The sequence below is a fragment of the Crocodylus siamensis genome, chromosome 5, assembly GCF_052110815.1.
Source record: "Crocodylus siamensis isolate JL-2025a chromosome 5, ASM5211081v1, whole genome shotgun sequence".
Classification (NCBI taxonomy): domain Eukaryota; kingdom Metazoa; phylum Chordata; order Crocodylia; family Crocodylidae; genus Crocodylus; species Crocodylus siamensis.
The window spans coordinates 75,667,816-75,691,796 of NC_143399.1; the positions used below are offsets into that span (position 1 = coordinate 75,667,816).

The 23,981-nt window shown below is 40.8% G+C and overlaps 1 protein-coding gene across 2 annotated transcripts in view; it reads left to right on the forward strand.

Annotated features, from left to right (window-relative positions):
* The first annotated feature begins 1,468 nt into the window (after nt 1-1,468).
* The window catches only part of LOC149864300 (poly(rC)-binding protein 3-like), an 895,303-nt gene continuing 872,790 nt past the window's right edge, over nt 1,469-23,981 (forward strand). For both annotated transcript variants that reach the window (XM_090049189.1, XM_090049191.1), the window contains exon 1: nt 1,469-1,981. The gene's annotated coding sequence lies outside the window, so the exon portion shown is untranslated. The remainder of the gene's footprint in view (nt 1,982-23,981) is intronic.

The following is a 23,981-nucleotide window of genomic DNA, read 5'->3' on the forward strand; positions in this document are numbered from 1 at the left end:
GGTCAGAGGCCTGTAGGCAAGGCCCTATGAGGAGAGACTGGGGGACCTAGATCTCTTCAGCCTTCGCAAAAGAAGCCTGAGAGGTGATCTTGTGGTTGCCTACAAATTCATCAGGGGAGGGCAGCAGGGAATAGGAGGTGCTCTATTTACTAAGGCATCCCTTGGAGTGACTAGGAACAATGGCCACAAATTAACAGAGAGCAGATTTAGGTTGGACATTAGGAAAAACTTCTTCACAGTAAGGGTTGTCAGAATCTGAAACAGGCTTCCAAGCCAGGTAGTGCTCTCCTGTACCCTGGGGGTCTTCAAGAGGAGACTGGACAAGCACCTAGCTGGGGTTGTCTGATCCCAGCGCTCTTTCATGCCCAGGGTGGGGGGTCAGACTCGATGACCTACTGAGGTCCCATCTGACCCTAAGTTCTATGAATCTACTGTGGTCCCTTCTAACCCAAACATCTATAAGTCAAGGTGTCCGCATGCCAGAGGATGCGATTCGAGAGTGACAGCAACTGCCCATGAATGATGTGTGCCCCCGGAGGCTGGGGGGGCATGGTGACCATGCACAGGCGGTGGTGGCAGCAAGTGGGGAGCTCCCGCAGGTGGCCGCAGCAGTATCAGTGTGGGGGGGTGGTTAGCAAGCACAGACCGGTGGTCGGTGACCCCCCATAGATACCGCCGGCAGCATTGGTGGCGGCCAGCGGCAATCGCCGACTGCCTGCCAACACCACCAGCAGTGGAGGTGGCAAGTGGTGACAACCTGCAGGCACTACTGGAAGCCAGTCTCAGGGGTGCACATGCACCTGCGTGCACCCCCTATGCCTCGCCAATGCAACTGCCCACCTTGGACACCAACCCCGCTCCCTTTGGAGGGTTTCCACCATTGGGATGCCCTGATTCCAAGGCACTGGCGAGGTGCAGGGGGTGCATGCGGGCCCCCTGAGATTGGCCGGGCACCCCCTGGAAGTGCCAGCCGCAAAACCGGAGTGCACGTCTGGTTTTGCCCGGGTGGTTCCATGCTTGGCAATTCCCCCCGTCAGCGTGACTGACTCAGGAGGTGCCAGTCGCCCATGTCCCAAAGCTGAGGTGGACTTGTCCCCGCCAGGCGTCCCTGCTGCCCATGATGCTCCAGGATTGTGGGGGCAGCACTTGTCCAAATGGGGGCGGGGGTAAAATTGACCAGCCCTCCTCGAGGTGGGTCTGCCTCGCCTGAGGGGAGGCAAGTGTTTGGAAGGATGTCCTTGGGGGCTGTTCTGCTTGAAGTGAGGTGTCTTCTAGCCCCCACCCGCATCAGCCCCCTCCTCTCTCCCCTTGTCCCCGTCGCCGCCGGGGCCGCCCTGCCCGCGCCCGCCGGGGCGTGCAGCCGGGGCCGCCGCGAGCGAGGCGGGAGCGGGGCCCGGCGGGGGGAGCGCGCGGGGCTGGGCGCGGGGGTGTGGGCAGCGGCAGCCGGGCTGCACAGCCACAGCCACAGCTCGCTGCGAGAGCCCAGCCAGAACAGCAGCAGCAGCGCCCGCAGCCCCCGGCAGGGATATAAGCAACCGGGAGCCGCCTTAACACAGCCCCACGGAGCCGCCCGCCCTGGAAATACACCGGCAGGAGCCAAGCCGAGCAGGAAAGCAGCAAACACCCGCCTGGAGAAAGAACAAAACACCCCCCCTCCCCCCACAACCGAAAAAGAAAAGAAAAGAGAAAACAACTCGGCACCAGTCGCGGGGCTTTTTCTTTCCTTCATGATCTTTTTTTTTTCCCCTGAGGATTTCTGCCAGACTGACTCGTCCCCCCCTCTCCCCCGATAATTTTCTCCCTCTTCGTTTTTGTTTTTTTTAAAGATATACAACAGATAGATATAGCTATATTTACTCTTCTCCCTGCTTCCAACCCCTGTGTCTGTGTGTTTTGAATACTATCGCAACCTCTGCTAAATCTATAGATAGATGTAGATCCCCTTCCTCCTCTCTGATCCCATCCGACACCCCTTGTTAAGGTGAGTTGTGTCTTTTCATCACTTTCTTTTTTTCCTTGTGTGTTGTCTTCCCCGCCCTCCCCCTCCATGCCTGGGGCAGGTTTTAGGGAGAAGCGTGTGTGTATGGGGACTGGGGGGGGGGGAGGATTTCATGGAGATCCTGGCATGTTTGCAAACCTTCCCCCCCTTCTGCAGCCTCAGCATCATTCTGACCTGCTCCCTTATCCCAAGGAGGTAGATAGCTGATGAAAGTGGGGAACTGCTCTTCCTTAGCTCTGCATGCTGGAGAGGGAGAACAACAACAGCAGTAGCAGCAGCAAAAAAAAAAAAAGAAGCAGCAGCTTCCTCCTCCCTCTCCCCCCTCTTCTGTTTGTTTTATTATTCTTTTTTTGTGTGTGCTTGCTTTCTGTTCTTGAAGCTATTCGCAGGGGACTTGCAAAGGATTGCATGTGATGCAAAGGGGAGTTGAGTGTGTGTCAGCATGTGTGTTTGGAGAGAGCATCTGTATCTTCTGTTTATGGGATGATGAATAATAACGCTGCCAAACAGCCACTGTACGCAGCGAGAGGAGGACAGCAGAGACTGGTGATGGAGAAAATGATCACGGATGCAAGGAAAGCGGCAAGGTTCTCGAGTTGTGTGCTCTAGGACATATTTTGTGAGCTCATTAGTGGCACCTTCAGAGTGATGGCTCCTGGGTTCTCAGCAGTGGAGTAGAAGGGAGAGAGGGGGGGGAGACCAAACTTTAGGGCTCCCTCCAGTTGTTCAGTGTTTCTTTGGTTGTAGCTGCATGAGATTTTACTCCTTTGGGAAGAAAGGAGGGGTGAATGGTGAAAATGGCACTGCAGTCCCACAACAACCAGATCGTTTTGTATCCTGTATTCATTTCCAGTGACAAAACAAAGTGTTATTAGTATAAGCCAGCTATAGAAGGACTGTAGCCTGGTTTACTCTCCAAATGTCGAGTTGTATTAAATTGTTTTCTTTCCAGTGTTCCCCTGACTGAGTACTGAAAACAGAAACTTGTCTTTGTAGTAAAACAGCCTTTAATCAAGTGGTGTATCTGTTCTGTAGATTTTTCAAAAAGAGTTTTAATGTGCCCTCAGGTGTTTGAATTGGAGTGATATAGATTTCAGTTGCATTTGCGCAAGGAGTTAAGGCATAACTTGCAGGAGCACCATTTGCAAAGTGCCATTTAGACAAAGCAAAATAACAACAGCTTCTGTCTTTTCCATGGGTTTTTACATCAGCGGTGTTCACGTCAAAAATAGCATGCAGTTTTCCTGAACTTGTACCATTGTAAGTAGAGGGACCTGGCAGACTGTGAAACAGTTTCAAGTATTCAAAGCTCAAATAATATTATATTACATTTGTCTGACCTACACAACTTTTGAATTTCTTTATCAAATCACATAGAGCCACCTTACATGTAGGTGCATTTTAATCTGGCTATTTCCAATATGGTGAGTCATTTCTGTATCTCAAAGTTTAGACGTGAACTCAAAAGGTTGTGCCTACCTGTATTTAGAGGCCTTTATAGTAAATGTTAATATAAGTTGTGGAGTACCTCTTGTTTGGATGGCAGAAGACTTCCTTTATACTGCCTACCTAGCATATGATTTTAAAATAACGCAACTTTTCACATGATGTAAGGAGGCTGATCAGCAAAAGCCATCAGTCACACAGCTGTGCTAACAAAAATACATTCTTTTACCATTTTTTATTTTCTTGTTTAGTTAAAATATTCTGTGCAAGTTTTCTTTGGGTTTTTCTGCCACAGATGTGTGGATGTCTGACAAAAGTGCATGTTTTGATTGGATGGTGTCATTCCTTAATGCTGACAGTAGCACGAGGAAATGTAAAAATATGATGTGCTATCTACATGATCACAGAAAGTACACAGTGGTGAGAGAGAGAAATGAAAACCAGTCAAGTTCATGAACAATTGCAAAATAAAACACAGTGTTGGAACACATGCATAGGCTTGTAAGCTGTTATGTTGCTAAACTCAAGTATTGATTAAAAATAGTAGCTTGGTAAGATTCTGTTTGATATAATAAAAGTTTTCACTTAATAGAGTTATGCTGTTAAAATCCCATGTGGCTTAAGGAATTCTTTGCTTTACTGGAAAAAAAAACAAACCTTGCCCAGGACCTTGATTCTGAAAGTCTTGAGTTTGCACAACTCCCACTGATGTCACTGTGACTTGCAAGTGTTTGGTACTCTTCAGGATCAGTCTTTTTAGATTTCTCAAGATTTATGATTCATTCAAATGAAAATACTGCCAACAGGTGTGTATAATGAATGACTTCATTTAGGGTTTTTGTAGGATGACAATAATAATCAAGGTGTATATAAATACACCACAGGCGAGCTGAAGAGAATTATGGACAAGAAATTTCAGTAATGTGTGTTGCACAGTTTTGTGGGGTTTAAACCGTTTTGTTTTTTTACTTCTGTAATTCTTTACCAAATAGAAAGTGTCCATCAGTTGAAAAACCTATTTTGTTAATTGCTTTAGTTTGTTGGTTACTATTATGGGTGAAGAACTTAAGAGAGGCACATATATTATACAAACGTATATATGAAATGCTGAAGAAATAGTGACGTTCGTAAGAAAAACATGAAAGAGTTGTGTCATGATTTGCAAATCAAAACAATTTGACAGTCCCCTTTTAAGTGTACTGTCAAAAAATGTCATGGTGCTTCATAAAATCTAAGAAGTGAGGTTAATTCTGGGCCTAATCCTATTCCTGCTGAAGTTAATGGGAGTTTATTCCCTTAACTTCAGCAGCAGCCAGCACAGGCCTTCATAAATTACCCAGTCCTGTAAAATTAAAGAAAGCTTTTAGGACAAAGCTTTCCTTAATTTATTATTTGAGGATTAGATAATATATGCATTCAGTCACCCACCCAGTTTTCACAACTGGTAAAATTAATTCTGTCAAATCCTAAACTACTGTGAGTGAAGAAATGGGCATAATTACGGTGTTCAGAAGTCAGGCTAACTTTTTGATATAAGAAGGTAGGATTGCTCCTTTCTGTCCTCTACTTAAGGTGATATTTTTGTTGTCTGGTGTATCATCATTTTTCTGCGTGATCGGTCTTCTAACATGTTATTTTCACGATTGGAGAACACACATTCTTCAATCACAACTGCTTTTATCAGTTTTGCTGTTCTTAATAAAATACTCTGCTCCTTACTAAGGGGGAAGGTTGTTATTATATTTAAACTTATTTATAAAGAAGCCCAAGGAAACACATTTGATATCATTTATCAAGAAAATGATATCAAATGTGTTTCCTTGGGCTTTTTGCATCAGATATTTGATATCAGCAAAGTTTATTAGTGTTTTATTTAGGCAGGTTACAGTCAGGATAATGTTACTAAATAGTAGCATAATGCATACAAACACAAATTAACAATTTGCAGATTTCCCTTGCAATATATTCCATTGCAATATCTCATCTTGTCTTTCTACCTTGGGATGGTAATAAATATGTTTCACTTCGGATCCAAACTTGTAATTAAAAAATAAAATGTTTGTAAATATAGGGGATACTCGATACAAAACTATCTTCTTATTATAAGTATTTTGTTTGCTAGGAATAATATTTTAGTAATGAACTAAATTTTTCAGAATGCTCATAGCTACACATAGAGGATGACAAACGCTTTGTTCCGGGGAACTGTATATAGCCCCCTTGAAATACCAAGCTCTGAACAGGGCTACATGTAGTTAGGTTCCCAAAGCTGTTGGTGAACTTGTGTGAATGGCAGTAGTGACAAGTTTATGTAGCCAGATATGTCAGCTGAAGGGAATGACTGCCTCTTGGGGACAACAGCATATCTGGGGAAAGGTGTTTGAGTAACTTTTTGCTGTGAGGGATAAAAACACCAACTGGCTGCCTCTCACCTGTTATTAGTGAGGTTCCTCTATCTTAAAGTCAGTATTCAGAGTGATCTCTTTAGTTCTTAGGATTATGACAGATATGGAAAACCTAATTAGGACATACTAATAAGATTGAAGAGCTCTGATGAGGAATATATACAGCATACCATTGACCAATGATCAGGAGGAGGAAGGCTGTATTTTTTTTAAATATATGTGACTGTCCAGTATTTTTTTAACTAAACAGTCCGTGCGTTCATATACAACAAATGTCCTATTTCAATATACTGTATAGGCTTGTGAGGGAAAGTGCGCATATGGAGTGAGGGGAGTTGATAGTAAATACTTTTTTGTTCCATAGGAAATTTTGGAAAGTAGGACATCCGTACTTTCATGGGACACTTTTAGCCTGTGTACCACTAACAGAAATCAAGAGTAGTTTATCTAAATAAATAGCGTAACTCCAGGCTTACTGTGGTATGAGTACCGCATTTCCTTATACAACAAGATACATAATGTTTCTATTATGCCTAATAGAGAATGACTTAATATCATATTTAAGTCAGAACATTTGGTACATGCAGCTATTAATCTTGGATAATTTATGAACTTTTGACTTTGTACTGAGAATTATGGATGAACAAGTGGATAAAATACATACCAGCGAAATGTTTTCTTGTTGGGTAATGTAAAAGAAACTCCGATTCTTTTCAGTAGGAGGGACGGGTTCAGCAGCATACCTAGTTTAATGGATTTGGCTAGATTCATTAAATAATAATAAAAGCAATTATTAATTTTGGATAGATTTTTTTTTTCACGTTCTCAGAAAAAAAGTTTGAATATTTTATTATGAAATGTTGTAATAGGCTGTTGATCTATAATGAGGATATAGCCTTTTGATAATAGTTATAGTTTCAAATGATAGTATTTTACTTTTTAAACTATCAATGACGTGCACTACAGATGCTATCCAACATTATTTCAGTGACACTTTACATGCAAAGACATATATATTAAATGAGTCATCTGGAGCTTCTGCAATGACACTTGTTTATTTTTGAAGTATAAAAACTCTAAACAAATTAGAGTAGTCAGATCTGTAAACTCCCATAAAATTAAATAACCAACTAATGCATAATTTCCTTATTTGGGCCATTTACAGGAAGCTTTTTTTTTTTTTTCATATTGGCTCAGTTCAACATAAAACACTTCTATACCATTAGCAGTCTGGTGGTAACACCCTTGTTTCCTGTTGGCTACTAACAGAGATCTCTATGTGCTGTACCTATTGCCAATGTCATTTTAAAGATGGTATTAAACAACAAATGAATGGTGCTCTGAAGTGGGCCTATAAGATCTCCCAGGAGAAAAAATACATCTCTTTTCTTAGTACAGAAGCTAATGCACATATGGAAGCTAGATAGCTTGATTTGAGCTTTATGAGCATTAGTGCATGTCACAAAATCCAGTCCAATGTCTGTGAGGAACCCTAGTCAAAATGTATATAATTCTGTAGATGCTAAAATGAGAATAGAGAGAATTATACAACGGTAATAGCTACATTTAGATTCCCTGTTAGAAGTAGTAAATATACATTGCCCCAAATGAGTGGAAAATAGGGAATTCAGAGTTTAAGCTGATATGCTGTTCTTAAATTTACCCATAAGAGGCCTGGAAGTTTCAGTCCCAACTTTGATAAAGTTGTGATAATGGATCTGGAGTTTTCTGGCATTATGGGTATCATGGGTTAGTGTAGGATAATATATTTAAGACAGAAATCTGAAACCTTTACTTATGTGGGTAGTTTTATGGATTTCAGTATGATTCTATGTCTAAATGAGGTTTTAGGGAGGAGGTCCTTAAGTGCAAGCATTATTGTTGCTATCCAATTGAACTTTATATTGCATGATGTAAGACAATGTCTCTGGCATTCTGCAGCATGCAAAACCACAGTTCCCTGGTAACATTGCTTGCTATTGTGCTGAATTCTGTGATAGTAAAAAAAAAAAAAAAATTATGGCCTTTCACAAAACCTGGAGTCTAAATCGGGAAAACTCCAGAGATGTTTTGAATGTATCATTTATAAATCATAGCACACATTTTAGGCTTTGCTTTGTTTATATTTTCTAAGTGCTTGCTTCCATTTATGTGCAAGAAAATGCCTTCCATTTATACTTTCTTCTATTTAATTGTGCTTTTTTTTTAACTAAAAATGTAAACATCCAGAAGCTAATGAACGCTTACCACTTGCATAGCACTGTATCGGTTCTGAAATGATACAAAAATGAACTTGTTCTCTATCACAACAACCTTCTTGGCTTTTTAGCACCAAAAAAAAATGCCAATCCAATATAAACAGTAAAATGTGAGGGTCCAAAAGAGGGCATTTGTTTTCTGTCTCTCTTATCCCCACAGTGTTCTTCTCTTGGGGGTGATACAGGATGGGGAGTACAGAACAGAGATTCCATGTGGGTGTTGCAACATGGTTCCAGGTCATTCACCGAGTGAGTTTACTTAAAGGAGGAGACAGTGGAACTAGTAGAGGAAAGCAGGGACGATGAAGAGGAAGGGCTGAGGGGGGGGTTGAGGCCAGGTAGTTCCTGCTTACTTGTAACCAGGAAGCCAAGATTTTGAATATGAAGGAAGAACTTGGCTGGGAAGAGAGTTTGAGCAATAATAGGGAAGTAAGAGTCTTTATGATACATGTTTGTTTCAACCAGCATTCAGAATATTACATGCCAGCCCCCTTATTTCACCTCCATGTTAAAAGTCAAGCGTTCCAAAATTAAGAAGTGCCGGTATCTAAGTGCTGCATGGAGACTCATTTCGGTCCACTTCTGTATATAAGTTGTGATACGGTCTTTAATTATGTGATCACTTACTATTTTTTTTCTGGAGGACCCCACCCCTATAGTCAGGGTTCTGATGATAGATACCCTTCATGGCTAGCTAGCTAGTGGCACATGGCATATGTAGACCTGAGAAGAGTGTATGACTTGCCTTTCAGCTTATTCTACCTTATTAGATCATATATAAACCCAGCTCTGTGCTCAGCAATCCTACTGGTGGTTCAGTGCTTTTCTCCCCACAGTCTTTATCCACGTCTTTAAAGGACAGACCCCTGGTGGATTTCATACTGATTTGTACCACTTTTAAAATGAAATATTTATGACCCCAAAATAAGATGTCTCTCCAGCTTTTTGCCTCATAGCAGTGTTACCATTTATTATAGAAACGCCCATGTATTAACTTTTAAAAATAAAGATGCTGCATATTTCAAGCTGTAGCTGCTAAAGGTAAAATTAATTAGAATGTAGACAGGGAAAAAAAATCAGAGTAAAATGACTTGGGAGGCAAAGAATTAGAATATTTAAATAATAAATTACAAATAAATCAAAGTTCCACAGAGAGATCTTAAGTGGTCCTGGGTTTTTTAAGATTAATATATTTATCATACTGCATACACAAAAACACACACATGCATTTTACTCCTCCAAGGAAGGAAAAAGAACTGGAAGGGATAAAGTGCTAGAAGCTTATATAAGCCTTGTCTGCACCAGGATAAATGGTATATTAAAATTGTTTAAATATAATAGAATAATGAAAAAAAAAACCAACCCCACTAATGTAAACAGGACATATGTTTTGGAAACAGGACATATTAGCTGATGAGCTAAGGCATTACCTTGACAGTCTTTTCGTAGTTCTTGGGCTTTTAGCTATTACTAAAATACCTCCTTCGTTCTAATTCGGATGTATCTACAAACTATTGAATACGCACAGGGACACGGCACTGGAAGGGACCTCTGGGGGCATCGGCTGCAGTCGCCCGCTACTGTAGGCAACCATGTCATGTCATCCTTTTACATAAACTAATTAAGCTCCATTTTACAACTAGCTAGATCGCATGCCTTCATCCTACCATTGTGATAGTGTTGCAAAACTTCACTCTTCTGATGGTTAGACGCCTCTGATTTTTTCTAGTTTAAATTTATTCATGGTCAGTTTAAGCCCATGTATTCTTGTGTCATCATTCTCCTTTGCTTGAATAGCTCTCCTCCCTCTTTGGTGTTTACCCCATGGATATATTTATAGATGAGGAGGGATCATATCTCCTCTTGGCCTGTGTTTTCACCACGCTGATGTAGCTGAGCACAACACAGAGCACTATTCTATAAGGGATTCATTCCCATATTACTTTGAAGCAGTGATACTCCATGCTGACTGGCTCTGGAGCCACGTAAGCTGTCAGCATCTACACCCCTTTGGTGAACTGCATCAATCACACTCCAGTTCAAAAGTTAGAAAACCCTACATAGGAAGTTGCATGCGTTGCATTAACATAGTTGCATGTACTGCATTGTTCACGATTGAGGAAAGATGCACCAAACTTTGATAACCTTTTCTGCAAGGAGCTGTAGGTGATAGGGCCCCCTCATAGCTCAGGAGCTACAGACTGAGTATTATTGCAGAGGGATGAGGCAGTAGTAGATGCACAGAGGTTCTCTTCCTGCTGCATGGCCTCTGGGGAGAGCCTCTCATTCCTCAACCGTGTTCACAGGGGCTGCATCTACACATTCATTAATGTGCTGTGCATACTGTGCACTAAATTTAGTACTTGCAAAAGGAAGTACTAAATAAATATACAGTAGACTGCCCTATTGTGCATTACCATGATTGCATGCTTTTTCATGATGGTTAATGTATAGTAGATTAATACTACTCTGCATTAGCCTAATAGCACGTTTTTTTGCAGTGATGCTGTAACTCACAGTCAGTCAGTCTACTGTGCATTAAACCTCTCCTGTAGGTGTGCCCAGGGAGCATCTTTCTATAGGACACTTTATTCAGGTTTGTCTTTAGAGACAAGGTTTGTGTTCAGGGACATAACAGCATTCTGCAGAAAAATCAAATTCTCTAGTGTTTGGGAAGACTACTTTATTTTTCTTTTTTTCTCAGCTCGGCTTTATTTCCTGATGTGAAATAGATCTGTATAATTCCAATTTTCTTATTGAAACAGAGGCAACCACTATTTATAGGTTGAGCCCCTTTTTGTTTTTATATGGGATTTACATTTTAATTGATGGTGGCTGGTGCTTTAGTATTTAGGCAGTTCCAAGAATCCAGACATAACAAAGACAAGGTAACAGTCAAGTCCTGAACAACAGGATTTCCGAAATATGTTGCACAAAAACTAAGCAAGAAAGAACTGAGCTTAACAACTTCCAGCTGTTAAACTGATTTATTACATTAAGGTCTCACTTCCAGAGTCTTTGTCTAACAGCAAAAAGGTTTAATGTACCCCCCATAATAGTGTCTGGAGGGAAAATTACTGGCATAATCACAATTTTTATGTTGTGACAGTTTAGCTGAAGATGATTTGCTTTGAAAAGTAAAGGATATTCATACATGATATTCTTAAGATGCTTTATTTTTTTTAAAGAACTAAAAAGTCAAGTCTTAACACTTAGTTTTTAAACTGAAAGAAACTTTAAAATGACTACACCTGTGTGTGAAAATGTTAACAATAATTTCTTGGGAACAATGATGGTATTACAATTAGGTTGATATTACTTTGAGTGCCTTGATCACGTTCAGCAATTTGTGAACTAAAAAGGAATGCTTTATTAAAGAATATTGTGTTTTGCAGCTATTTAGTATTTAAATGGGGCTTGCATGTGCTTCTGGTATTAAAGACTCAAAAGGCACAAAAAGTTTATCAGTAAAAAAATAGTCACTAAAACACTTTTCATGATACCTCTGCAACATTATTGTTAGGAAAAAAGGTATATTTATGCCATGTCAAAGCTAAAATGTGGGAAATAAAACATCATAAAGTCCCAGGGTGTGTCAACCCATGCGCTTTAATATGCATTTAATAGCCTATTTTGATGTGCGTTAAAGTGTCACTAAGAAAGCATGCTATTTAGCTAATGCGCACTAAAATAGGCTAATGCACATTAAGTTCCACTTAAAAACCACGGGCATCTAAACAGGAGTGTGAAGGCTGCTCCAATGCATTGGAATTCCAGCACATTGGACCAGACTCGATTAATCAAGTCTGCTGAAGCATGTCAATTACCGCAGTCCAGCAGCCTCCTGTGTCTTGTGTATCAGTGTTCCTGTGCTTTAAAAATGGTGGTGGGGGAGCTTGAACTAAAGCTTGATGAACTAAAGCTCTCAGAGCTGCTCTAATTAAAGAGCTGCCTCTCCAACCCTAGAGCACTTGTGAAAGTGCCCTGTGCTCTTTAATTAATGTGCATTAAGACAGGTTTATGTGCATTTTCCTACTATCTCACAATGGAGCTACTAGATTTAATGCCCATTAACTAAAGCGCATTAATGCATGTGTAGACGAACCTCTAGTGTAGATAAGGCAGCTGTAATGTTAGGCTATGTTTGGCGTTACAGTAAATGCTAGGCTGTTCCTCAATATATGCTTTGACCTATTAACCCAAGTTAAAACTACACCTTCCTTGGCCACACTTGAGGTCAGATTCTCTTCCACCTATTAGGTGTGCAAGTGGATTTAGTCACCTAACTGTGATTCTATGCCACCCTGTTCAAGTCTCAAAAAATATGTTCATGCATCTACCTCATAATTCAGATGAGTCATAAAAAAGCAGTGAAGAAGAGGAGGAGGACCCGTCCACCTTTTACATTAATAATTTTTCAGAAATTGAAGCAGCATGGAAAAGAATTATACTTACATGCCCAAGTCTGTTTATATGCCTAATGGTGGAATAGAATCTGATGCTAGGATTTTACTGCATGTTCATTGTCATGTTATGCAACTTGGCAAAAATTTAATTTTTTTCCTTTTGTGGTGGGACTAATTAGCACACCCCAAGCAACCTATGTAACAGCGTCCCCATGCTTAAAAATGGCAGTGGGGGGGCTTAATTAAAGCTCTTTTGACAAGCTTTAGTTAAAGTGCCCCCACCACCATTTTTCAGTGTGGGGATGCTGATACACAGGACGCTCTGGGCTCTCAGAGCCTCTCTAATTAAAGTGCCTCCCCCCGGAGCACATGTATAAATGCCACCAGTTATGTTTGTGGCACCCATTTCTTAGAACTCTGTAAGGGCCGATGATGTTCCATTGTTTCAGTGTCTTTGCTAGGGGGAAAGTATGCCTGTGTAGGCTGGTTAAGACAGGCCAGGGAGATCCATACTTTTCCTTATTGTTTTCCATTTGGCACTGGCAATATTACCCAGAAAAGTTAAGGCTAATGCTGCCCAAAATTCATTGCTGTAATCTTGTTTTATTACATGGGGTGACTTTGCTACTATTGAGGAAGAATCGGAAAGAGATCATCCAATAGTTGGAATTTTAAAGAATTAATTTTCAGAAAAATTATGGTTAATGTCTGAGGTAGCTGTGATCTGCCACTAGGAGTAAAGCCAGTTGAAAAAGGATTTGCCCCCTCTGTCCCAAGGAAAGAAGGAAGAAAGGGAAGAAGGAAAAGAAAAGCACCATAAAAATGCCTCTTGAGAGCACTCAGTTCCCTGGGAAGGCAAGGAATAGATGAGGTTTGCCAGACAGTGGAAAAATCCAAGAAAGAAAAGCACACCTGAGGGATTCATTTGACGCACCATAACATGAATAGGAAAAGCTGAAACTGTGTTTAGTGAAGTGGAAGTGAAGCTCTGAGAAGCAAAATCTAAGAGATTTCCAGCTTTCCTTTTTTAGCTTTTGGAATGTAGCCCAAAATGTACCCAATGCTAAACCAAGAAAATTGGATTAATGAAGGAAAATACCAGCTGTTGTCTTTAGAGATAATTGCACTTCAAGCTCCTACATGGTAGAGACCAATCAAAGTACTCAAGAATTAAAAAAAACAGGTGACATCTGCAGCTGGTTCCAAGCTTGATGGTTACAATTCTAGTACCAGTAAAACATACACTCAGCCTACTGAATATAGTTAATCCTCTTGATATCTTAAATATAATGACCAGGAATCATTTGCACCTTTGAATGTTATCATCCCAGTGTATTCATATGAAAACTCCACTTATACATAAAATTTACCTTGAGAGATGTCATTTGGCAAATGATGAATAGTTGATTAGAGTTTTGGAGACTGCAAGTGTATCTACACTGCTGTTCAGTCAGCCTAAGCCAAATAAGCCATCCTTCACTGTCTATATGTTCTTACCTTGTGGCTAGTGCACGTTGTATTTGTTCCTTAAGCGGAATCCTTCTAGGAAGCTATCTGCCACTTTTCTCTCCTGTTGTGCTTGGTTCAATCACAGGCAGTAGAGATAAAGTGTTATGCAAGAGGGCCAGAAAAGAATTGTGGGATTGCTGCTAGCTAATTTCTTGCATTTGAGAGCTGCAGTGTCTGGGTGAATTCTAAATGCATTTCATGGAGAGGTGGCATGGGAGTATGCTCAATTCCATATCCTGAAGTTCAGCAGAACTTCTAGGTGTGAGCTAGACTGCCACTATGGGTCAAGCTTTTTGAGTCTTCTCTGTACATAGTTGTAGGTATGGATTTGAAGGTAGAAAGAATTAAGGCTGACCATAAATAGCTGTTAAACTGACTGTACTGATCTTGGTAGGCCAAATTTATTCTGTGTTTTTATACCTCTCTCTACAACCTATATTTTTCACACATACTGCCCTCTCAAAACTAGTGGGTGTTTTTTTTTTTTAAGAAGATCAACTGAAAAGCAAGGGACTAGCATATGGGAGTAATTCTGTAACATTAAGTGAGTTCACATGCAAAATATAGCAAATCCTCAATTAAAGAAATTATATACTTTCTATGCTTTCATCAATTTTAAGCCACAATTGCTATAATCATTTAAAAGTAATGGGAATTACCTTACTCATGGTTACTAAGGTTTCATACTGAGCCTAATGCACATGCAGAATCGTATTTAATTCACGCCATTGACAATGTTTCTAATGAGTATTTTAAAAATGCCTTTGCTATATCTTTTAATTTTCAGACTTCGCTTTGCTTCATGCTTAGTCTTATTCAGACTTACCTAATGCATTCTCAGATTTAACTTTCTGTTTTTTAAGTTGCTTAATATTTTAATTCACAATATTAAAAAATATATAAGTCAGTTTGAAAGCTTCCTGAGTAACATAGCCACCGAGGCTACTTCCTGATTTAGATAGGGGGAAGTTGGTCTTTTTCTTGGTGGCAACTGCTAAATTTTGCTCCAGGCATTCTGAACTTGCAGTGTCTCCAGACAACCTTGCTCAAATTAAATTATTTGGTCTGAAGATAAAGGAGTCTCCCTAGTTGTCAGTTTTGTGATGAACACTTAGGGCCAGATCCTGTTTCATTCACTAGATACATAAATCCAAGCAGCCACTTTTCCTAAAAGTAGGCAACCCACCTCTCATTCTCTCAATGGGCAGGTACCTTTCGGGCATTTTTTACACTTGCTATAGCTCCAAGAACCGTTCTAATTAAACCACCATAGCATCTTGTATATCAGCATCCCTGCATTTCAAAATGGTGTTGAGAGCACTTGAACTAAAGCTTCTTCAACGAGCGTTAGTTAAAGCACCCCTGCTGCCATTTTGAAACATGGAGATAGATGAGGTGTGGGAGGCTGCTGGAGCGTGGTAATTACCACGCTCCAGCAGACTTGATTTGAGCCTGCTCCAAGATGCTGTAATTACAGTGTGTTGGATCAACCTCCCAGCATGTCTACAGGCACTCCTTATATGGTGTCAGAGCCCATAAGCACCAATGGAGTTGGCTACAGCAGTGGGAGCCAACCTTTTTTGGCAGATATGTCACAATTTAACCCTTTACCCTTCTCAAGTACCACTCCAATCCCCTTCCCTTGCCCATTCTACTGTTCCACTTTCTACTCCTTCCTGCTCTGTTGCTCTGCTTTCTGCTTCCTTCCCTCTGCTCCCTGTCAAAGCAGCCTTTGCTCTCTGCTTCCTTCTCAGTTGTCTGTGTGCCATGCACAGAGGCTGCCTGTGTGACTTGTGACGCCTGTGTGACTGACTTGTGACACCTGTGCTGCAGGTTGGCCACCCCTGAGCAAAAGAAAGCCAGTAGGAGATGGCAGGTACAGGGAAATATGTGAACTCCCATCCTTTAGGCATCTGGCTCAGGGAATCTTCCATCCTACCTGCTGATGCTGGGCCACTCAGTGGAAAGGTGTAGATTAGTCATGGGGCTACAAGTACAGCAAGCATGAGGTAGCCTGACCCTATAGCACTGTGAGGAAGGCATTCCCACTATTCTGCTCCCAGTGCTGTTTATTCATTTTGCATTGCATAGTCCTTGGATAAAACTCCCTTTGGCTGATGGAGGTCTAGAACCCAGGTGTACCACTTCCTGGGAAAATGACCTAACCATTAGGCTATTTGACATAAGTCACATTTTATGACTTAGGGTTAAATCAAAGAGGAGGGTGCATGACAGAATAAGTGCGCTCATTTAGGCTTTCTAGGAACCAGAGCAGAGTAGAATAGGATTACATTTAGAGGTTTAGCAAGCTAAATGCCACTTGAGTGTTTTAGAGACAGAATAGGATCTGTGTCTGAGAATGAGACTTTCAAAGGGGCATACAGTACCTAGGCAACCAATTTCTTGTGACTTTAAACATAAGTTGAGTGCCTAACACTTGTAAGTCCTTTTAAATACCACCCTCACCTTCTGGTTAGCTCACTTTAAATGTGGATATTTTAAATCATTGTGCAGATGTAATGTTGTTTAAATTCTCTCTTGATCATGATCATAGTGGTTTGTAACACCCAGGCTGTGAACTGGATTTAAGGTATACCCCAGGGAATAATACAGTGATGTGCCCACGTAATTATGCCCATGAAACGTATGACTGCACATAATTGTATAATATCACGTAATTCCTTGTGGTGTAGCTGGTGAGTGGGAAGCGGAGCTCCTGTCTGCAGGAGGCAGGGTGGGCATGGGGGTATGTGTGGGGTTTGTGAGTGGGTGTGGGCCCCCCTGCCACAGCAGCAGCAACAAGCAATGGGCTTTCGGGGCGCTCCTGGCTGTGACACGGCCCCCAGCGGCACGTGGGTCTGGTGAATCCGCTGGGCTGCATGTGGCTTCTGCCTGCAGTCCTGTAAGCCCTACATGCTAGCATAGAGTCAGCCCAGTCTGGCCTGAAGGAGTGCATCTGCAGGGTGGGGTAGGTAGCCCCTGGGATTTGCCAGAGCCACGTGCCCCTGGGGGGGCTCTGCCCACTATGGCCAGGAGTGCTGTGCACAGGAGGTGAGGGACTCTGCATGGGGGGACACGTAGCAGTGGGGGATGTTCATGGGGGGATCTGTGGCAGGCAGGGTTGTGTTCCTCAGGGGCTGTGCTGGAGGGGTGTGTGTGGAAGGGGGGGCTGTGCACAGGTGCCCAGACATTCCCATATCCATACCCATCCACAACCCCCCCATACAGTGCTTCACAACCTTCCCCACAAAAACCACATGTACCCCCACATTCCCCCCCCACACAAGTACCTGCATATATTTCTAAAGAAGGTTGAAATAGTATTATATTCTGTTTAATTCTTAAAAAAATTAAAGTAACTAATTGTGCATATTTTTGAATTTTTCTGAGCATAATTTCCTGGGGTGTATTAGGGCATTCAGCCCTGAATCTGGATCTTTGTCTATGATAGTGGCTCTCAACCTTTTTAGACTGAAGATATCCCTGGAAAAAATCTCATTCTTAACACTGTCATTTTTTGACTATGGAAAAATACTAGAGCAATTCTGTTGCAAAAAAATCTCAGAAACCCCGCAGATTTTTATTATGGAAAAAGGTACATTTGAAATGGGGAATTTATGAATGAAAAAGAATGTTATTTCCATGTTCTCTTTCACACTGTCTTTTGAGGGTGTCTTCTGACATATCAGAATTTCATTCTGCTTTAATTATTGATAGGAAGCATTTTCTTACTGGCACAGCATTTACACATACTGAAATCACTTTTCAGTAGAAATGATTTCAAGTAATTTTTGGATTGGATTCAGTAGTGCAAATTGCCTGGTTTTTTTTTTTAGTACCCCATAAATTAAAGCCCAAATGATAAGCAAGAACATTACGCTGTCACGAATCACTCAGGTTTTAATGGCCTAATGCACTAAGCTTTAATTAGTAATATTGTATTTTTAAAAGGGCAATATTGTGAATGAAATGTGAATATGCAGTGTTTTATATCTGGGTTTCCCAGAAGATTTTAAATGGATTCCTGTTCTTGGCATGTCTTTAAATAATTGATATGGCCACTTCAAGGCCTGAGTAGACTAACAGTTTATTGGCTGCCAGTGACAAAATTTGGTTTGGGCATAACTTCACAGGGACATGGCACTGCATACATCTGCTGCTCTAATTAGAAAGTTTGCCTAGGGTGCTTACATCAGAAAGAGTGGGAAAGAAACAGTGCTGGCACAATCTGTTGTAACACAGAATGATTCCTGCAAAACATGTGATTTATACAAGATTTCTGTTTAACCCCTTCATTCTTGTTGGGAATTTTATGTGTACTTTCAGGAGCTTTAACATGGGCATTTCTTTGTTTACCTGTATCATGGGTACACTGTGTGTGAGACTTGGTTTTCTTTTATGGTGGTATAAGTCTCAAAGCATTGTGCTAGATCCTGATGTCACATTGCATCTGGCACAACTCTATAGAATTGGGATGCACGAAGACAACAATAAGGGCATCTACCTGTTGTTGTAATACCATGGCCACTGAAAACTGGTCTAACTCATTACGCAAAATAGAACACCCCTTTTTTTTATTCCAGGTTGCCTAGGAATCTTGTTAGCCATATTATCAGCGTAGGTTCAGTCAGGGATTGCCTTTTATTGGCTATGCCCTGTTTAGCCTAGCTAGGATCCTCCTTTAGCATCAGGGTCAAGGAAGACAAAGGAGTAGTTTACAGCACTATGCCATTCAGGAGTTGCCCCCTGCCAGGGTAATCCACCAGAACAGGTTAAGCAGAGGTGAAGCAATTAAAGCAGGACCTAAACTTTCAATGCCTGGGAATTGGGTCTTTTCTTGCTGTAATTACAAATCATATAATCTAGCCTATTTTGCATTGCTGTTTGAAGGAATCGCAAACATGAGTTGAACTTGTCAGGAAATTTTCAAAGAGGGATCAGTTTCTACAAATTCCACATTTAATTTTTTTTAAATAAAACTTCTTTTTCATCATAAAATGACACTACCACAATACTTTGCCAGCATGTATTATTTTGTGATGAGAAGGTTTCTCAGGTTTGGAATGGAAATTTGGGAATGAAATGAGAGGAGTAGAGTGGTTTTTTTGTTTTTTGTTGCTCTTAACATGATGTTTATATTAAGTTTGAATTACAGGTGGAGGATTTAATTTGGAATACATAGCATTTTAAAACAAACTGAAGGTAGGGCAAATAAAAGGGAAAGGAAATTGAAAGGGAAACCTCTAAAAACATGTGTACACGTTTCTCTCACTTTATGCTGTACATGCATTCCTGGAAAATGGCGCATAACTTGAATTTGCATTAAGGGAGCCTACTTTACAATATAACAAATAGGGATGTGTTCCAAGACCTCAACTGTACTGACCCCCAGACCCATTTCTACCAGGTTTACAAGACAGTTTTGGTACTCACCAACAGCAGACAGGGCACAATTATAATGGGGATGGCAACTACAGAAATGTGTTGCAGACAACGAGCTAGGAGCAAAGATCCAAACAGGGGACTGTGTTTTGGTGCACATCACAACAATGCACTGCATACACCAGCTGACTGCGGTCTTCCACCATACCAATTGCATAAGAGTGAATTTACCTGGCATATAATGATTTTTTGCTATAAAAAGGGTCATTGCTTAAGAGTGAATACACATACAGAACCCTCATAAAGCAAGAGAAACCTGTACTGCTGCAGAGAGTTAAGCATGTCAGTAGTCAAAATGAAATTGTCTGTTATCATCACACCAAAGTTTCCAAGATATAGATACTTGTCTCTAAGACAAATACAGAAGGTGCTGAGAAACCTGCATCTTTATGTTGGATACTAAACTATCTACTTACACTATTGTATCTTACAGTTCAGGTGGTTATCTGTGTTTGTGTGAAGTCAGGCAGAAGGTAGAGTTGGTATCTTAGGCCTGGTACAGATATTACATACAAAGTGGTATAAGTGTTCGGAAGCCGGTTCACACTGGTAACAGAACGTAAATTTGGGGTACCTAGACTAGTTTAAAAATGGTGGAACTTTGTCTAAGATAGACCTGGATGGATGTGGTATCAGACTTAACTGGCTTAGGTTAGACCAGTTTAATGAATTTCTGTACTAAATCTGCTATTAATTCATGCTGAGTCACTGGCTGCTGGCTCCTTGGTGGGCTTCCACTAGCCCTACCTTGCAGGAGGGCCACACTGGAGTGCCCCTGTGCTTGGCTGCTCCAGCCAAATATGCAGCGGACCCCACCTCTGGGCTGCTACAGAGTCAAGCTAGCACAGAATCTCTCTCCAGCTCCACGTCCTGTGTCCAGCCAGCTCTCAGATGTAAGTGGGTGGGGGGGTGGAAGGACCCAGCTCTGACCATCAGAGAGTTAAGCTAGCACAGAATCTCTCCCCAGCCCCACCTCCTTCATCCAGCCAGCTCTCAGCTGCAAGCAGGCAGGGGAAGGGGCAGGGGAAGAGATTCTAGCTAGCTCAGCTCTCTGAGAGCCAGAGCCAGGTTCATGCAACAGAAGCTTTGGTCCCCCTTCCCTCTCCCACCTGCCTGAAGCTGAGAGCTGGCTGGACTTGAGACACAGGGCTGGAGAGAGATTCTTCGCTACCTCAACTCTGACACCCAGAGCTGGGTCTCTGCAATAGAATCCTTCCCCACCCCCCTCTTCCCCTCCCCCCACCATAGCTGACAGTAGGGGGTTGGAGGTGTGTGCCAGGCAGCCAATCAGGTGCAGTTGCTGCATTCAGCTGCCCTTGGCAGTCTGGCACACTGAGAGGTGTGCAGGAGCACCTCTAACCTGCTTGACTTGGCCAGGCCAGGCAGCCTACATGCCACCACCCTCCCTCCTGCCCCCCCACAACCACCAAAGATCAAACTTGTGTTCTGTTAACTCCCAAATTGACACAGTCCACTTAGCAAAGCCTACATAAGTTAGTCTGAATATACTTCAAGTTTGAATGTCTGTACCTAGCCTTAAAGACTATGTGGTTTTCCATAGGCAAAAACTACCTTAATCAGATGTTATAGTATCTGATGCAGTAGGTTGTTGCCTCCAAAAGTTAATGCCCCTCTGAATCAGGCCTAAGGTGCCACCCTGCTCTACCTTCTGCAGTTCAGTAAAAAGGAAAGTGTATCATGTAAATTCATGAAAGTTTTGTATGAGTAAAAATGGATATAAAAAATAAAGAGACATAAAATAAACATAAGTTGTAGCTTTTTAGTTTTCATCGTTGACATATTTCCAAGGAGGAAAAAGGGATGAAATAATATGTGATTGTTCAGGATATCTTGTATCTGTAGCACATCCAATCTGACATACATTTCTGCATGTATATTTAGATATTTTTGAAGTTCTAGAACATTTTATCAAAGCACTTAAGCACATGATTTAATTTTCTTTCATTTGGATGGCTCATGCATATAAATTAAGCATGTACTTAAGCACTTTACTAGAAAGAAATTTAGGAATTTGAACTGAACACAGAACTGGAACATTAAAAAGCGGTGTGAGGTGGTATGGAAATGATGGTTGGACCTCTTTTTATTTATGGTAGGCCTAAGTGACTGGTTCATTGAGAGAGAGAACATTTACATTTTGTTTGCATGAGTCCTGAGAAATATTGCAGCTACAGAAATCATGGTGTATTTGTGCCAGTTGTATTGGAGGAAAAGAAAAAAATAAATTGGTGTCATTATTTCTTGCCCCAACAACAAACACTTAAAAATCAAACAAATCTGATTAAAATGATGAGAGACTTAAAATCACCCAGTGTTGAAATTAAGTTTAATTTCCCTGCAAGGCATAGTTAAAGTATTCTAATTATGGGCACTGATATATATATATATATATATATATATATATATATATATATATATATATATATATATTTTTTTTTTTAAATTAATTTCCACTGAATTGAAATCTATGGTTCCAATGAAGCGTTCATAAGGGAATACTATATAACATTTCTTCTTACACTTCTAAGCAATCCTGTTTCTCAAATGTCTTTGGAGCTACAGATTTTATTTTGTATTCAGTGTTTTTCTGTGAACTAATTTTTGACATTCATATTGTCACTGGTGTTGAAATTTCAGTAAGAATTTTCAGTGCTCTTCTAAAATGTATTTGTACAATTGACTTTATACTTACACCAACACTATACTTACATAGTGTTGGATACAAGTGGTTTTTGTGTTGCTTTTCTAAATGAATCCTGATACGTTATTGTTTAATAATAGTCTAATATGACTCTAGCTTCAGCAAATATCCTCTCCTCACGTATTTGTTGTACTCCACTGTTTCGTTCTGACTCATCCTGCAAGCATGGCTGGAACAGAAGAAAATACAGGCAGGCATCTTCTGCTCTACCTGTCCGTAGTCCTTGGCAGTAGCATAACTTTCAGAATAGTTGGATTAGTTGTTTACATCCTCAAACGAAGCTACCTAGTCAAGCTAGACAGATTTTTTTTTAACTCGAAGGAAAGTTAGGTTCTTTGCTGAAAAAAAATCCCAAACCAAAACTTGCTAGTCAAAAACTGAAAAATCTTTTGGCTGAAAAAGAAAAATAAATTTTAAAATGCTTCAATGGTTCTTGGTGGGAGCTAAAGTGGCCTCATGCCACCATTTTCCTCTATGGACTGAAATCTCTGGCAAAAATGCTACCTTCTGTGATGCACCACCATTTCACTTTTTTTTTTTTTTAGCTGAAGCACATAACATGCCATCATGCATCATGAAAGAGATTCCATCTGGACAGCTTGGCCAGTAGAATTCATAGAGGAGAAGGGTGTGAGAGGATCCCAGATGAAAACTTCCAGAGATACCACATTGTCTTTTCCATATATATGTTAGTTTTAGCCAAAACTTGATTGCTTTTGTATTTTGAATATTAACATTTTTGACAGTCTGCATTTCCTTGAAAAGAGATATTTCTTTTCCGTCAAAGCTGTATTTCAATAGAATTTTTTTTTTTAAAGCAGATGTTCTGTCTAGCGCAGTTCACAGTACCTCATAGTCAGAAAGGTGAGCCGCCAGGGCTCACCTCTACCTACCTTTTAACACCTGGAAGTGACATTAAGGTACTTTCCATGAATAGAGGTAAAGAATGCTAATATGCTATGCAATATATTTCCCCAGGACTTCTGAGAGAGATTCCCTCTGTTCCTGACTATAGCAAGTTTTCTGTATTTCCCCAATGTTTATGCTTGAATTATTTGTTTCTTAGCACCCTGATTCATGTAATTTCACTAAACTCCTGGTCAGCCAGAGGAGGGCAGTTTTGCACATGAATCTCCCTTTCCATGCTTGAAAAGGTAAGGAGAGGAACTGGATGACTCCATAGCACCATGCTACTGCTGTTGCATCCCTGTAGAATGTGTTTTGGGGAATCTAGGGTCAAAACTGGTAAAGACAGATGCTGAGTCAGGTTGGGGAAGAGTGGGACACACTTGTCTCCTCCAAAACAAAAAGAGATTGCTTAGAAGAGAGAATATGTCTGTATTTGCCCTTGTTTTTGTGGGTTGGGTATAATTATGGCCAGGAACAATGGACTCTTCCACTGGAGCTAAGACATGCTTCTGTGGTCCAAAGCCAGAGCAGAAACAAGGGGGACTTTGGCTCAGGTTTTCTGTAATTTGTGAGACTTTCTTGGATTGTTCTGGGGAAGTAGATTGTTTATGGGGGCCTGTTTCACATAAAACAGAGATTAATGAAGGAATGTCTACACAGGGATGCTTACTAAGAATTCCTTTTCTTGAATGCTTGATTGTGCCCATTACCATGAGCAGGGATTATCCAAGGCAGTGCCATTTCTTGAAAATAATGTTGTTTTCAACTTACTATTTTGCAAATGTCAAGAAGTTTCATTAAGAAACTAGAATGACACACAGACCTTAAGCTTGAAAAGTCCATTCATGACTAGATAAAGAACATGTTTTTTCCTGAATTCTAAAA